The sequence below is a fragment of the Corythoichthys intestinalis genome, chromosome 1 (assembly GCF_030265065.1).
Source record: "Corythoichthys intestinalis isolate RoL2023-P3 chromosome 1, ASM3026506v1, whole genome shotgun sequence".
NCBI classification, from domain to species: domain Eukaryota; kingdom Metazoa; phylum Chordata; class Actinopteri; order Syngnathiformes; family Syngnathidae; genus Corythoichthys; species Corythoichthys intestinalis.
In genome coordinates, this window is record NC_080395.1 from 31094563 (window position 1) to 31110298 (window position 15736).

General features: G+C 40.1%; 1 protein-coding gene across 3 annotated transcripts in view; it reads right to left on the reverse strand.

Moving 5' to 3' along the window:
• Nucleotides 1-14402, reverse strand: part of LOC130919528 (protein unc-13 homolog C) — a 291333-nt gene extending 276931 nt beyond the window's left edge. For all 3 annotated transcript variants that reach the window (XM_057842330.1, XM_057842337.1, XM_057842322.1), the window contains exon 1: nt 13927-14402. The gene's annotated coding sequence lies outside the window, so the exon portion shown is untranslated. The remainder of the gene's footprint in view (nt 1-13926) is intronic.
• Between the last annotated feature and the right edge of the window lie 1334 nt (nt 14403-15736).

Sequence of the window (15736 nt, forward strand, 5' to 3'; positions counted from 1 at the left end):
GAAGAGTTGGAGGAAGAGGAGGAGGTTGGAATTTTATGTTGGACCGTACATGTATTAGCCAGACGCTAATTAGGATGCAAACAGTGCGCCCAGACTACCTGACATGGAATGGAGACAAGACCCATCGAGATTACAAGATTGGTAAAATATAGGCTGTTATTATTTTTATGATTTGAAGCATGTCAGGTAAATTAACCACCCACAATTGCCTGGGATAAAAGAAAAGTTTTGACAAATTCCCGATCTTGAACAGTAGAAGCTAGCGATGTTAGCTTTTATTTACCTGACATGTTTCGGTGAACACTTCCGCCTTCGGACCCTCTGACGAAGGCGGAAGTGTTCGCCGAAACATGTCAGGTAAATAAACCACCCACTATTGCCTGGGATAAAAGAAAAAGTTTTGACAAATTTATAAGTGTTGGCAAAATGAACTCAATACAACTATGATCGGGGATTGCCACGAGTTAGCTTTCGGCTAACGTTGCTAGCTTCTACTGTTCATTCCACAACACGATCGGGGTTTTGCCTCGAGTTACCTTTCGGCTAACCTTGCTACCTTCTACTGTTCATTCCACAACAGTTGGCAGCTCTGTTTTGACAAAGTCATCAGTCATCTATCCAAAAATCACACTTTTTTGCAAATCCTTGATCATAAGCAGACCAGTTGAGGAAGCAGGCATCTTCGAAGTGTTTGTAGCAGAGAACACTACTCGATAGTGTTGTTCTGATCATGTTTTTTTGCTCCCGATCCCGATCGTTTTAGTTTGAGTATCTGCCGATCCCGATCTTTCCTGATCCGATTGCTTTTTTTTTTTGCTCCCGATTCAATTCCAAACATTCCCGATAATTTTTCCCAATCATAGACATTTTGGCAATGCATTAAGAAAAAAATGAATAAAACTCGGACGAATATATACATTCAACATACAATACATAAGTAATGTATTTATCCTCAAATCCTCAAGATGGCATTTACATTATTAACATTCTTTCTGTGAGAGGAATCCACGGATAGAAAGACTTGTGACTTTGTATTGAGCTTTCAGTAAATGATACTGTGGCCATGACCAAATGCATGATGGGAAGTGGAACCATGACTGTGCGTCGTGCTACCAATTGACATATCTTCTCTGCGTTGGGAAATAACAGAAGGTGCTAAGAAAAAGATCAGTTGCTACCTTGCTTCCCCACATTGCATCCCTTGATATTTCTAATCGTAGGGAGAGGGATTGTAAGGCTTTAGCAAATTAAAAAAGGCTCCAAAGGCTGCCAAAATTCACTCTACTAATTTCATGCTGCCTTTTATCTCCCTATATAGATAAAACGGCACCATTACAGATTGAGCACGACAATGCATGAGTGGGCCGTGCAGCGCATGCATTAATTGTGTTAAATATTTTAACGTGATACATTTATAAAAAAATTAATTACCGCCGTTATTGGGATAAATTTGATAACCCTACCTTAAGCCTAAACTAAAGACTCTGGATGAATGTAACATATTATGTTTGTAACGTTAAATACAATTAGAAAACGATTTAATAAAAAAAAAAAATATATATATATATATATATATATTAAAAAAAGGCATGGCCGATATTTTTTTGCCGATTCCGATACTTTAAAAATGACGTGATCGGACCCGATCGGATCGGGACATCTCTACTATTCGATGATGGCGTAAAATTCATTCGCTTCGAGCGAACGAAAGATGTCCATTTACGTGCCCTGCTATCCTTTGGCCACTCATACAACTTTTCTTTAGATTGAGAACATTACATCGCCACACACCGCCGTGGCATCTTACCGAGAAGCAATGCAACAATACTGTTCTATGGATGACTTCCCTCGCAGTTCTCTGTGTGACATCATTTCCGAAGATTGTCGGAGAAAAGCATGTTCGTTGTCAAGGGCGTTGCTATGGGTTAAACAAAGAATCTGTAAGGGTTGCGTTAAAAAAATAACGAAAATATGCTTATAATTGGTTAGCCATTAATATTATTCAAAAACATGGTTGGCCAACCTTACTTCACATTTGGTCTTCAATAGCCTGGCGGGCCGTCAGGCTTTTCTTGCGCTACCATGCTAAAACAGTGCTACTTAAAGTATTAAACATATACACATTTTAACCCCATCTGGTGATTTGCTTGAAAGCTCATTAGCTCATCTTACTGTCGATATATGAATAAACCTGATCCAGCTCTCTGCCATTGCACTGAATCGTATAGTATTTTTGTTTTTGTTAAATATGTATTTGAAGACTGTGCCTTTTTGTGAGATGATATTTAATATATTGTTATATTGTTAATAAATGGCTTATAATGATCAAAGAGTCACAATGTAAACATTCCTATCACATAACAGTATTGTTTTTTTTTTTTTTTTAAACATGTTGGACCTCTGATTGCCTTCTCTACCTTCAGGCATTGCACATTTTCTGGGGAAACCCTGCTATATTGATAGTTTGAACCCCTTAATATGGAATAAGCGTGAAACACATAATTTTCAAATCATTGAGTAACATTTCTACTCATATAAATGGCATAGAGTATTTACTTTAGATAAATAGACAAACAAATTCTAATTATTATTTTCTTATTCATCATTTTATTATGATTTTGACTCAGTGAGACATTCTCAAGTAGCTATTTTGCAGTGGGGCTTAGTCTCTATCCCCTGCCATTCACAGTTAATTGCTTCTCATACAACCATAATTTGAGTTGAAACAACCAATACTTGTATTGATACCGCCAAGGCACTAAAGTGATGTCACTGGTATCGGGGAGGACTAAGATATAATGAGCCAATGATGCGAAATATGTTCTCTTCGAGATATACCTTACAACAGCTGGTCACCCAATCTAAGAGGCTGCAAGTTGGCACACCGCCGTAGAAGTTTGGTTCATTCCCTTCCATCCCTCCCACTTCAAATGGATTAGATGTCTAGCACCGTCAAATTCAGACAAAGAGTTAAAAGCAGTGTCAGACTAAGCCATGATAGCATTTACTTTAAATTCAAGTAAGTAGGCGGTAAGTCAGTATCAGCATCTCCAATACCATACAGAATCGGTATTGGGAGCCAAAAAATGGTAATAGTACAACACTAACTACGATGCCCAAAACGTTCACTCACGTTTCAAATGTATCATTAACCTTAAGGATTAACGCTTTCTAAATTATTTGATATCTAAAAATGAAAAAAAACACACAAAAAAAAGAAATATAATGAAAATTGCTATGAAAAAGTATGCACATAATGTCCCATAATTGCTATATCTTCTTATGATTAACGTACATGTCTGAATGAATAATGAACCATGAAAATGTAGAGGAACGCTGTGCTCTTGTCACATCCCTACTCGAATCTTCAGTCACACTTCTATCAGGTGGTGGCAAATGCTAGCTGCTCCTCCATTGACATAGGTGGCATGAATTAGAGATGTCCCGATCCAGTATTTGGATCGGATCGGACGGCGATATGGGCAAAAAAATGCGCATCGGTATCGGATCGGCCGACACGGAAAAATTCCGATCTAGACTTCCGATCCAGTTTTTTTTTTTTTTTAATCCGATCCGTGTTTTCCAGCGCACTGAAATACATAATCCATTCCAGTTTTTGCTTCGGTTTCCCTAAATACCGGTCCGCAATTTACGGCACTCCTTCAACACACTACATTACCGTCTCCCAATTTACCGAGAGACTTTATCGGTAAAAATGTCAGCTGTGTGGGATCATTTCACCTTAAAGGACGACAAAGACGAAGAGGCAGAGTGCCACATATGCCACAATAAAGTCAAGCGTGGTGGTAAAGCTGTAAGAAGTTTTAATACAACCAACCTAATCAAGCATTTAGCGACATACCACCACAAACAATATAAGGAGTATGTTAAGAAAAACCGAAGACAAAAAGAAGGTTCCTACGCAACTAACACTGGCAGAAACCTTTGCTATACGTGACAAACTGGCACTCGACAGTCCCAAAGCCCAGGGAATAACAAGTCATTGCCAAAGAATTCATTCTGGATGACGAGCCATTATCTCTCGTGAGTAAAGACGCACCATCCAACACTTTTATGCTGCATTCCAGAGAAGTGGGAAGTCGGATTTATCCCACTCGGATGGTACCAGTTCCGACCTCAAATCGTTCCAAGCAAATGTAAACAACAAAGATGGCTGATCGCGACGAGGTGTGTGTTATTTTGGCCATCCAAAGACATTTTGACCTCCAGCGAACCTGCCTTCCAAGAGCGATCAAATAGTAGAGGAAAAACGATGGCTGCGTTATTGCCCACACTGTAAAGTGCCTTTTTTTAGTTACATCCTTTGCTGATCGTCAATATAAAAACAGCACAACAAAGATAATTCACTGGATGAGAAAAAATACATGGCGTCTCAAATAAACTTGATTTATTTCATTATTGTATTATCATTAAATACGTTTTCTTGAGCGTTATTTTGTCCAGTGACGTCAGATTGAAACAACTTGGAAGTCGGGGTAGTTATTTTTTTCCCCGACTTCGCGACTTGGACCTCCCAGTTCGAGTGGCGTTCCAATGATATTTTCCGAGTCAGAGGTCAGGAAAGGCCGACATCCCACTTTTCTGGAATGCAGCATTAGAACCACGGTACAACATGCCCAGACGTCATTACATCCTTCAGCGATTCGGCTGTGGAAGATTCGAGAACAATTCACAAACATCCAAATTCCGATTATTGAAATATGTCAAGTAAAGCGGAACTAATACACAGCGCGGTCTTCGAGACGCAATGAGAAACGGACGGCATTGCGTCCCGAGAGTAAACATCATGCTTGTCTAATAGATATCATATGTATATAGCACTGGACGCAAAATGACAGACTCGACGCCGTTAGGAACACATGATTGAAAACTACGTGCGTTAGTAAACAGCCGCCATCTTAAAGCAGGAGACTTCCCTTGTAGGCTGTTGTAGTGAACCTTCCAAGCGAACCTAATTAACTTTTTATCTAAAATACTCCTAAATCGGCAAAATCTTGACTTGAATCTATTTTCAAAACAGTTTTAAAACTTTCACATGTCAAAAGTAGTCAGAAGGGAAATTATGGAATAACAGGAGCAATTTTAACAACTTTAACAGTTGATTCGCAAAATTAAATGAATTGAATGTAGTTTAAAGCTGCTGATACAGAATGGGGACTTGAGTATTTTATTTACTGTTTTAAAATGTTAACTTGATACTGAAATCGTCGTTTATTTAAACCTGAGAGGGTTTTTATACAATTATTGTCACTAATGCACGAAACATTAAAAGCATCTAATAGCTTGGGGGGTTTGTGGGATTTTCCACTGACAGTTTACAATATTATTTGCACGTTTTATTGACTGACTATGCCATTTCTGTTTGTTATTTATAATGTTTTGTGTTTGTCACTGAATAAACAGGTCAGTTTCTTGTTACCAACCATTGTGTGTTATTCAAACTCACTTAATTCAGCTGGCTAGTTGTTATCAAGAGTACTAAAACCCTGTTCAACATGAGTCTGACAACTAAGTAAGGAGGCTAAATAACTTTAAAGTTTAATACATGCGCAGATAGGCCGGTATCGGTATCGGCCAGTATCAGTATCAGATCGGAAGTGCAAAACAATATCGGTATCGGATCGGAAGTGCAAAAACCTGGATCGGGACATCCCTAGCATGAATGCATGAGCTTTTCAGGGAATAGTTGTCAGTTAGGTTGTACAGTACGAGTCCTGAGTTGGTGGGTTTGCCACAACTGCCACAATTTTGCCAACTTCACCACAATCGTTGATATTGTTATTATCTGAAACTAATACTAATTTGCTAATGCTATATGAGTGAACAGGCTCTCCAGAAAAGGATTTGAATTCAAGTCATTAAATTATTCATGAAACACCCTCTTTAAACTTAAAAATTAAAACAGACGTCATGAATAAATGCTATCAATCCATGTTCCATATCCATTTTGGTAATATAATCAGGAGACTATCATGACACATAATTTGTGAGATGAACCATTTAATTGAAAATGGAAAACTGTCCTTTTTTAGGTTGAAGATGACAATCTAAAATAAGCTAGTTCCTTTCCACTGGTTTTCTGTATTTGTGGCTTGTGCACTGAAAGGAATGCAATAATTGAACATGACTTGCACACTTGGGTAACACAACATAATGAGCAGAGTGGGGAGGATAAGTGAGTCAAAGTAATAATGAGTGAAATGAGGCAAATTAAAGAAAAATTAGTAAAGATAAAAGCAGCAGGGGTATCTTTATCTTTTTGTGTTGTCAATAATTTCTGTCCTGTTTGTGAAGATTGTAGAATAATCAATAGTGTACTTGTTTGACTGCAAATATTCCCTCTCCCCTTTTTACGGGTCAGCCGCAGTTATATTGGATGGACACTTTGAAAGCACAATATTGTATGTGACCTAATTCACCAAGTCCTGCTGCTAATGTCAAAATTAACCATATGGTACAAATGAGATATGTCAGACAAGTTCCTGGACTGGCTTTTTTTGATTCATTTTTTTTAGCCTGTCCTGTTCAGCTTATAGACACAGCGGATGGAAATCTGATTGCCCGATTGGTCTGAACAGTTTTAATATATCATATGGTAGTATGACATGTTCCCATTGTGATCATTCAACGTGCCTCGTTTATTACGAAAAAGCAGCGAACAGGAAGGAGTTAAAGAAAAGAGAGAAGAAGAGACAGACAAGAAGCACAAACAGCAATAAGAAATGCAATGAACGCCTACACTAACTATGAATATGACAGTGCTATCATTAGCTGGTTGTATTTCCAGTTGACACTATGAGGGGGGCCTGATGACCAAGGAGAAAGAGGAGGGGGGGGAGTCAGAAAGAAGTGATTGGGTGGGGTAGAGTGTACACAAATCAGCCTTGTGTGGTGTAGAATCCAGTATTTGTGTTAATCCCCTGTGAGTGAGAGTATGTTGGCATCCTATTGTATGCTGCCTGATCGCTAATCCTGACATCGCGTTTATCTACTTGAGTGTGTCTAATTCCACCTTGTCATGCGTAAGTCCCATCAGGCATGTGATAGTCCTGCAGGCAAGGTAAAATTGCCATGCGCGAGCTGCCACAGGGCCATGGCCCTACCCCGGCCAATCGGGGATGCGGGCTAGCGCAGCCCATCCCTCCTCCCGCAGCCCAGCAAGGAGGCCGCCGTCACCCCCCCGGGACCCCGGGATCCAGGAATGGGATGAGGGGATGTGCCAACCCCCCCCCACCCCCCCCAAACCCCCACAGGGACCACAAGCCACCGCCGGGGCACACCGCAGGACCCCCACAGCCTACTAAGCCCAGGGCAGGGCAGGATCCCCACCCGGAGCGGCCGATACCCAGCCGACCCTCCGGTAGCCAGCCAGCAACCTGCGTCGGAGGACAGGGAGAATACCTAGGCAGAAAAAAGAGGGAAAGGCAGAAGCAGGAGAGCACTGAGAAGCCGCCGCAGAGCGGCGCGGGATCGGAGCCCCGCCCCCCGCCCCCACGGCCAGCAGCCCAAACAGAGACGACTTCCTCGACTTGCTGATGGAAAGAAGTGTTTTCTGTCTCGAACCTTAAAAGTAAATTACACTGAACAACCCTTCTGCAAGACACCTAAACAGTTGTTAGCATGTCTGTTTTACATCTATGCAGCATACGTTTGAGTAATCAAACACTTAAGTAAACAAAACTTTTAGCTGTTTCAGTTGTGTAACATAAAGCCCTACACAAATATATCTATTTGCTGTCTTAACAAATCACAGGAAAAAAAGTGGTCGTCTTAAATGAGTGCTGATTAACAATTAGTGCGCCGCCTCGCAGGGCTCCGTGGAGCCAACATTCTGACATGTGCATGTTAGGCGTTGACAAATGAAGCATTCAGTCTCTTACCCAAGCTAGCATTGCCACGCAAATGACTCGATAATACCCGCGAGGTATGGCCTGCATTGTCCCTTTTGGAAATAATGACGCAGGAATTAGGCGGAAGGGATGACGGATGACTGTATCACCTTTTGCGCCCCATTTGCATTTTATCAGTTTGACCGCCGCATCCACCAGACCAGCTGCAAATGTAAAGGTCATTCATTTTCAGCCATAATACCTACGACATGTGAAATGATCTTACAATGCCTACAGCTCAGTTATCTGCGCTAATGCGCATTCTTTCCATAGCATAACACGAGTGGTGTATGAGAGTTCCTAATGATGCATCAGTGGTATAAATTATCAACAGTTCCAAATAGGGGAGATTACAAGCACATTGTTATTTAGTATGACGACTAACAAATTACCTTAATGGGTTTATTGATGGTTATGATGTTCATATTTGTGTGGAATTTATCAAAGAGGTAGAAGACTGCATGTACTACTCTTCTGGAGACTCCGTAGTCAGATGAATGAGTGGCACACAGTATATGTGAGTAGTCACCAATTGCTGATTTAATGGCCCTCGCAGGTCTAATAGCATCACTGTCCTAATCTGGGTGGGGGGTTAGTTATTGTGAGTAAATAGACAGCCAAAAATAAACACATAAATAATTTCATACTGGATATGTGGGCATGCACTCCAGAGACGGAACTATGAATGTGAAGTAGAGATGCCGATCGATCGGGTCATTTTCAAAGTATCGGAATCGGCAAAAAATATCGGCCATGCCTGTTTTAATATATATATACTGTATATTTTTTAATTAAATCGTTTTCTAATTGTATTTAACATTACAAACATAATATGTTAAACTCATCCAGAGTCTTTAGTTTAGGCATAAGGTAGGGTTATCAAATTTATCCTGATAACTGCGGTAATTAATTTTTTAAAAAATGTATCACGTTAAAATATTAAACGCAATTAATGCATGCGCTGCACGACCCACTCACGCATTGTCGTGCTCAATCTGTAATGGCGCCGTTTTACCTATATAGAGAGATTGAAGGCAGCATATAATGAGTAGAGTGAATTTTGGCAGCCTTTGGAGCCTTTTTTTTAATTGGCTAAAGCCTTACAATCCCTCTCCCTATGATTAGAAATATCATGGGAAGCATTGTGGGGAAGCAAGGTAGCAATTGATCTTTATCTTAACACCTTAATTTATTTCCCAACGCAGAGAAGATGTATCAATTGGTAGCACTATGCACAGTCATTGTTCCACTTCCCATCATGCATTTGGCCATGGCTACAGTATCATTTACTGAAAGCTCAACAAATACACTAGATGTCAATATTTAGTCACACTATACAAAGTCACAAGTCTTTCTATCCGTGGATCCCTCTCACAGAAAGAATGTTAATTATGTAAATGCCATCTTGAGGATTTATTGTCATAATAAACAAATACAGTACTTATGTACTGTATGTTGAATGTATATATTTGTCCGAGTTTTATTCATTTTTTTCCTAATGCATTGCCAAAATGTATATGATTGGGAAAAATTATCGGGAATGATTGGAATTGAATCGGGAGCAAAAAAAAGCAATCAGATCGGGAAATATCGGGATCGGCAGATACTCAAACTAAAACGATCGGATCAGGAGCAAAAAAACATGATCGGAACAACCCTAATGTGAAGGGTCAGACAGTTCATCCAAATTCATCATGTGTGTTTGCGTCTCCTAATTATTACACATACAGTATGTGCTGTATAATTATTATGTAATCTTTTTTACGTGACATACATATGTATTGTTTACCTAATTAAATCCACACACTATAAATAGGTAATCCACTTTTACTTCAGACTGTTATGTCTTTTTCCCTTAAGGTTAGCATTTCTTAGTTTGTGAAGCTACAACTAAACAGTTTATTTACACTGCTAATTACAGTAACCCAAAGTAGGGATACAAAGAACAATTTAAAAAAAAAAAAAAAAAGCAATTTGAAATTCAACATGGATTTTTCAGGAAAAACAATATGCCTTAGAAGTCTTGGAGTTCAGATGTCAACATATGTACATGAACAATCTGACGACAACCGTAAAAGCATATATGGAACTTTTTTTTTTCAACATCGTAAAGTGGTACACATGTTACTGTCCTGACTAGTCAGCACAAAATTGCTAAAGCACCAATAAGTTAGCATTAATAATTAAAGCAGAAAAACTGAGTCAGCCGCCTGCCCCCCCAGGCACACACAAACGTCACCACGACCATGCATCATTAGTGTGTACATAGTGTTGCTAATCCAGTTAACAGCTTCATAAATTTGTATGACTAGCATGTTTTTTAGTTACTTAAAATATTATATAATATACTAGGTTTTTACGTTCTTGTAAAAATTCTTGTTAATAAATGCATAAATCCCTGAACTCTTTATAGATATGGACATAAAATAGCCTTGGTTCTTGGTTAAAAGCATTAAAAAAAAAAAAAAAAAAAAAAAAAAAACATGCGGTTAGCATTCATTTTACGTAAATATGTCGAAATACGATGCTAGTCTGTTGGTCAATGTGGCAGCCGCCTCATGTAAACAGAGCTTTTACATTGAAAATTCTTGTGAATAAATGGTTCAATCCCTGAATTCTTTTTAGATATGGATCTAAAACAGTCTCAATTGTTGGTTAAAAACAAAAAAATTGGGCAGTTAGCATTTATATTACGTAGATATATCGAATGTGCTGCTAGTCTTCAAGCCACTGTGGCGCCGCCTTACCACCACAAAGAGCGTTTTACATTGAAAGGACTTGTGAATAAATGGTTAAAGGTCTGTGATAGTGATCTTCACACACTACCTTGTAATGTTAACATAGTGTTGACGTAAGCATAACGTTTGTGTTAGCATTAGAATTTAGCGGGGTGAGTGTCTTCTTAAACTTCTGGAAAACGTTTTACATACAGTTCGTGGCATCCAACTGAGTTTAATTAATTGCAAATAATGATAATAGTAATTGGTAATTGATAATAATTATGATCATGAAGATGGTTATGTCCTGGTAGACTACAATTATGTGCTTGTCTGTCAATGTCAAACCTTTTATTTATTGATTTATTAATGTACTAAAACGTTTGAAGTTTATAGACGAAAATATTTTGAGAATTGTAGACTAAAACTAAAATTTGAGTTTTCATTGACTAAAACTAGACGATGACGAACACATTTTGAAATGACTATAGGCTAATATGACTAAGACTAATAAGTGTTTTCGTCCCAAAGACTAAGACGAAAATTAAAAGAGCTGCCAAAAACAAAACTGCATAAAATAATAAATCATTACAGCACACATAAAATCCCATACCTATTTTGGTTAGGATAATATTATGTAGAGTGTGGTTGTGCGGTTCTGCCTCATTCAAATACAGACAGGCCTTTTGTTACCATGACGACCAGGGGTGGAGCTAGTACATGTCTTATACTCAGTGTTGCCAATTTAGCAACTTTTCCTGCTCCTCATATGCCATTTTCCCCATAAAAAACGGGTGTGCAACAAATCTAGTGAGTTTTTGGTGGTATAGACCCTACTCACCAACGTCACACAATGACGTGTCGCTGTATCCGGCCACCATATTGTCTGTCATTGTTTATCCGTATTCTCAATGGTTTCAATTTGTCGTGCAATTTATAGTGCGATTCATGGAAGCCCCGGTGCTTTTAGACGCTGTAAACTCATTGGATGTGTTGCATAGAAGGCGTTATGTGGAAAAGCTTCGGTTGATCCATTCGCCAGATCTATATTTGATGCCTAAATTGATATTTTTCGACCCGCTGTCTTCGCCGTCTCTGCCTGACATCTTCTACCCTGATATTTACAACTATCTTGTCCACAGAAACTCAGCCTATTCTCACGAAAGTTTGAAAAACTTTAACAGCAGCACTACAAGCAACATTACCCCCGTGTGACCCTTTACTTCCAATTTTCTAAAATGGCGACAATCAATAAAAAAAAAAAAGTTGACTGCGATGGCCGACACTTCAAGGATAGGTGGATATTGGACTATTTCTTCAATAAAATACACAACAACTGTGTCTGCCTCATTTGCAAAGAGACAGTCGCTGTTTTCAAAGAGTTCGATGTGACGCAATATTACCAAACAAGACACGCTAACATGTACATTACAGGGAAGATACGCAGCGAGAAATTAAAGCAACTTGAAGCTAGTTTAATTTCACAGCTGCAGTATTTCGCAAGAGCCCGAGTGTCGAAAGAGAACGCCACAAAGACGAGATTGTTGAAATTATGATTTTTAAAAAAATAATAATAATAATAAAGCAAATGTGACACACAGTAGGGCTTGCTAAAATTTGTTTAAATATATTGTTCTATGTAAATCAGCCAAGGTAGCCCCCCGCATTTTTAACGCACCAAATCTGGCCCCCTTTGCAAAAGGTTTGGACACACCTGTTTAACTGATGATCCGTAGACGAGGCCAGCTTCTTTCACTTGGTACCAGCTAAATATTATTCAAAAAATAATGATGGTGGAAGAAATAAGCATCTTGAATTTGAAACTGTACTGTATGTTGCCGGCGATTACGCTCGCAATGATCTTAATTGTGGTTGTCAGCCCAAAACCCTCTAAATATATATTAAATGCATCTTACCAGATATAAAATGACTACTACATAATCTGTGGTGATCGTTTGATGCCCAGTTTACTCGTCGAATTGCAGCAGTCCATCTCGCTCTCCTCTCCGGGTCTCTCGGAATACGGTAGAACTTCAAGTCTCTCCGTCTATCTTCTCTGTTACTGCAACCAACCGCCACACACGCCTTCACCATTTTGATTATTAATGTTAACGAGCAGAAAAACACGCCATAATAGGAGGAATTTACGTAGCGGTAATGCGTACACACGACGAGTTGACGGACAATATGGCGCGGAGGTGTGGTTGTGACGTCATGTGAGTGGGGAGTATTGAGTCTCTTGGTTCTAATTTCACTGATGGTTCAGCTGCGCATGAGTGTAAAAGCAGCCTTGCTGCGCATTATTGAGAATTTAGCACCAGAAATTTATCATTACATATGTGGAATGGAGGATCTCTAACTATAGAGTTAAGTCACAGTATTTACTACTACTACTTAACTATTAATTTTCTGTGTGAGGTCAAACATATTCAAAAAGGGGTTGCTTCCAAGGTCCTAGTGCCCCTTGTTTTAAGACTAAAATCCAAAGGAAATAAAACAAGGAGGGAAGCCACCTCAGCCACACCTACTTGCTTGAGCATGCCGGAGGCCATCATCACTAATATCCAGGGACCCATTTCCTCCATTTCCCTTGAGGGCAATCGCTCAAACACTATTTGTCAAAGCCTTACAATATGTGTGCCACTCTCTTTAAGGCATGCTAACCCATTTCTCTGAATTGCCAAATCGGGGTCATCCGTCCTCATATTTTAGGATTGGGGTGGGGGGCTGGTGGCAACACATCGTAGATAATATGCATGTGAGTTACGTCATGTCTCCCAGAGCACATGATCCGGGATTACGGCAGAGTGTGGATGAATGTGGGCGTGTGCGTCACATCTCGCACATGCATGCACACACATGTGCATGATTGCATTCTGTAGCAACCGACAGAGCGAGAGATGGATAAAGAGAGGGAGAGAGATAGGGAGAGGAGCACACCACTGTGATGGAGGGGGGTGGCATCTACAGATCATATTGACTATATTTTAAATCTGTGCATTTGCCTCATAAAGCGAACCATAAAACATTACAATGTTGTAGTTTTAATTTTTGCGTGGAAGAAGAGCACATGTCATCGTGTCCGCGAAGGAGGGAATGCAAAGCATGTGCACCATTTTTATTTTTCTTGAAATAATGAGTGCAATATACATGATCCTACTGCATTCCGGTCAAGCGGCATGTCATGGATGGCTGACAGGGCCACCGAGAGTGAAAGGGTGGATGCATGGTGGTGGTAAGAAGAATTTGGGATGAAGTCCATTCATTCACATGCATGCAACACACACGTTAAAAAATACCTGCTTATGTCAAGCTCCTGTGCAGGACGCTGGTGGTTGTGTTGGTTCCGAGTCCCTGCGTTCAAGTGAGTGCCGATCGGCGATGCTGGCGAGGTGAGGGGAGGAGAGGAGAGGAAAGGAAAGGAGGGGAGAGGAGAGGGAGGGGAAGAGGGTGGCTGGGTGCGCAGCTGCCTGCTCACGGGAGGCTCTCACAGCAGCGGCATCATGGTCGCTGGGCGCCTGTCAGACAGCATGCATCCCGCAGCCGCACTTCCGTGCCTCTCCTCTTCCATGCTTCACTTTCTGACTCCTTGCCGACAAAAATTTACAAAAAAAAAACAACCTCCTCTTTTGTGTTTTGTATAGTCCGAAAGCTGGATGCAGACTGGTGTTGGTAGTAGTGGTAGTGGTGGTACTAACTAGGAGAGGCAGACAGCGATGATGCTGCTGCTGCTGATGCTGCTGCTGCTCCTGCTTCTACTCCTTGCTGCCCAGACTGAGGCTCTACTCCGCTGCTTGGAGAATGTCTGTCCCCTCCCTTGCACGAGACTCCCTCCCTCACCATTCTCCCCTGTTCTCTCTTACTCGTGTGCTTTCTTTCTCTCTTGCCACCCTTTTTTTCTGTAGTGTGCTAGAGGCACGCTCATTGCATATCTTCATATGCAAAGAGCAGAATAGGCTAATTGAAGACAAACATTTAGGTGAGAATATATTGTATTGCTTTGACAGGTGTATGACAAATATCAATACATTGGGCACATGACAGCCGGTGTTGTGCCAAAATGTCCTACACAGGCGAAATGTCCTACAAGGGCGAGTTTCACACCCGAAGTACAACCGTGTGCTTTCAGCTTGTTTTGTTAAGATGCGTACAGGCAGAACGTACAAAAAAAATGCTTCAAGAATACAGTCCCTGACAAAAGTCTTGTCGCTTATTCATTCTGTAGAAACAATTGCTAATAACCTGACTTTTAATTATTCAATTGGTTTCAGAAATGGCTAATATGAAAGCTAAGACACTCCCAAATGATGTTGAATATAAAAAAATATATTTGTTTCACTGAAAAAAGATTTATCATTTAATGAAGACATAAAGGTCAAATTTTGACAAGACAAAAGTTTTGTCGCCTACTTAAAGTAGTGTGAAAATAGAACAAAAAATGTACTTCAAATACAAAAATATGTTACATAACATTAAGTAGTTGTGCTGTGAGATCCAAATTTAATATTTTGTATGACTTCCATGGGCTTGAAGGACTGCATCCATGCGGTTCGGCAAGGATTCATACAATTCATTGATGAAGTCATCAGGAACATCAAAGAAAGCAGTCTCGCATGCCACCCAGAGTTCATCAACATTCTTGGGTTTCGTCTTCCATGCTTCCTCTTTCATTCTACCCCAGACATGCTCAATGATGTTCATGTCTGGTGACTGGGCTGGCCAGTCCTGAAGGATCTTGATCTTCTTTGCCTTGAGGAACTTTTAGGTAGAGATTGAAGTATGCGATGGAGCACCATCCTGCTGCAGAATTTGTCCCTTTATATGGTTAGGAATGTAAGCGGCAGCTAAGATTTGTTGATATTTCAGACTATTTATGTTGCCTTCCACCCTGCAGATGTCTCAGGGTACAGACAATTTAAAAACTTTGTGGCATTTGCCAAGGCCCACAGCCTGTCAAAAGGATGTATGCTGGAAAACTGGCAAAAGGTGGATTTTTCAGATAAATCTTCCATTGAATTACACCACAGTCGCCACAAATATTGCAGGAGACCTACTGGAGCCCGCATGGATCTGAGATTCACTCAGGAAGCAGTGAAGTATGGTGGCAAA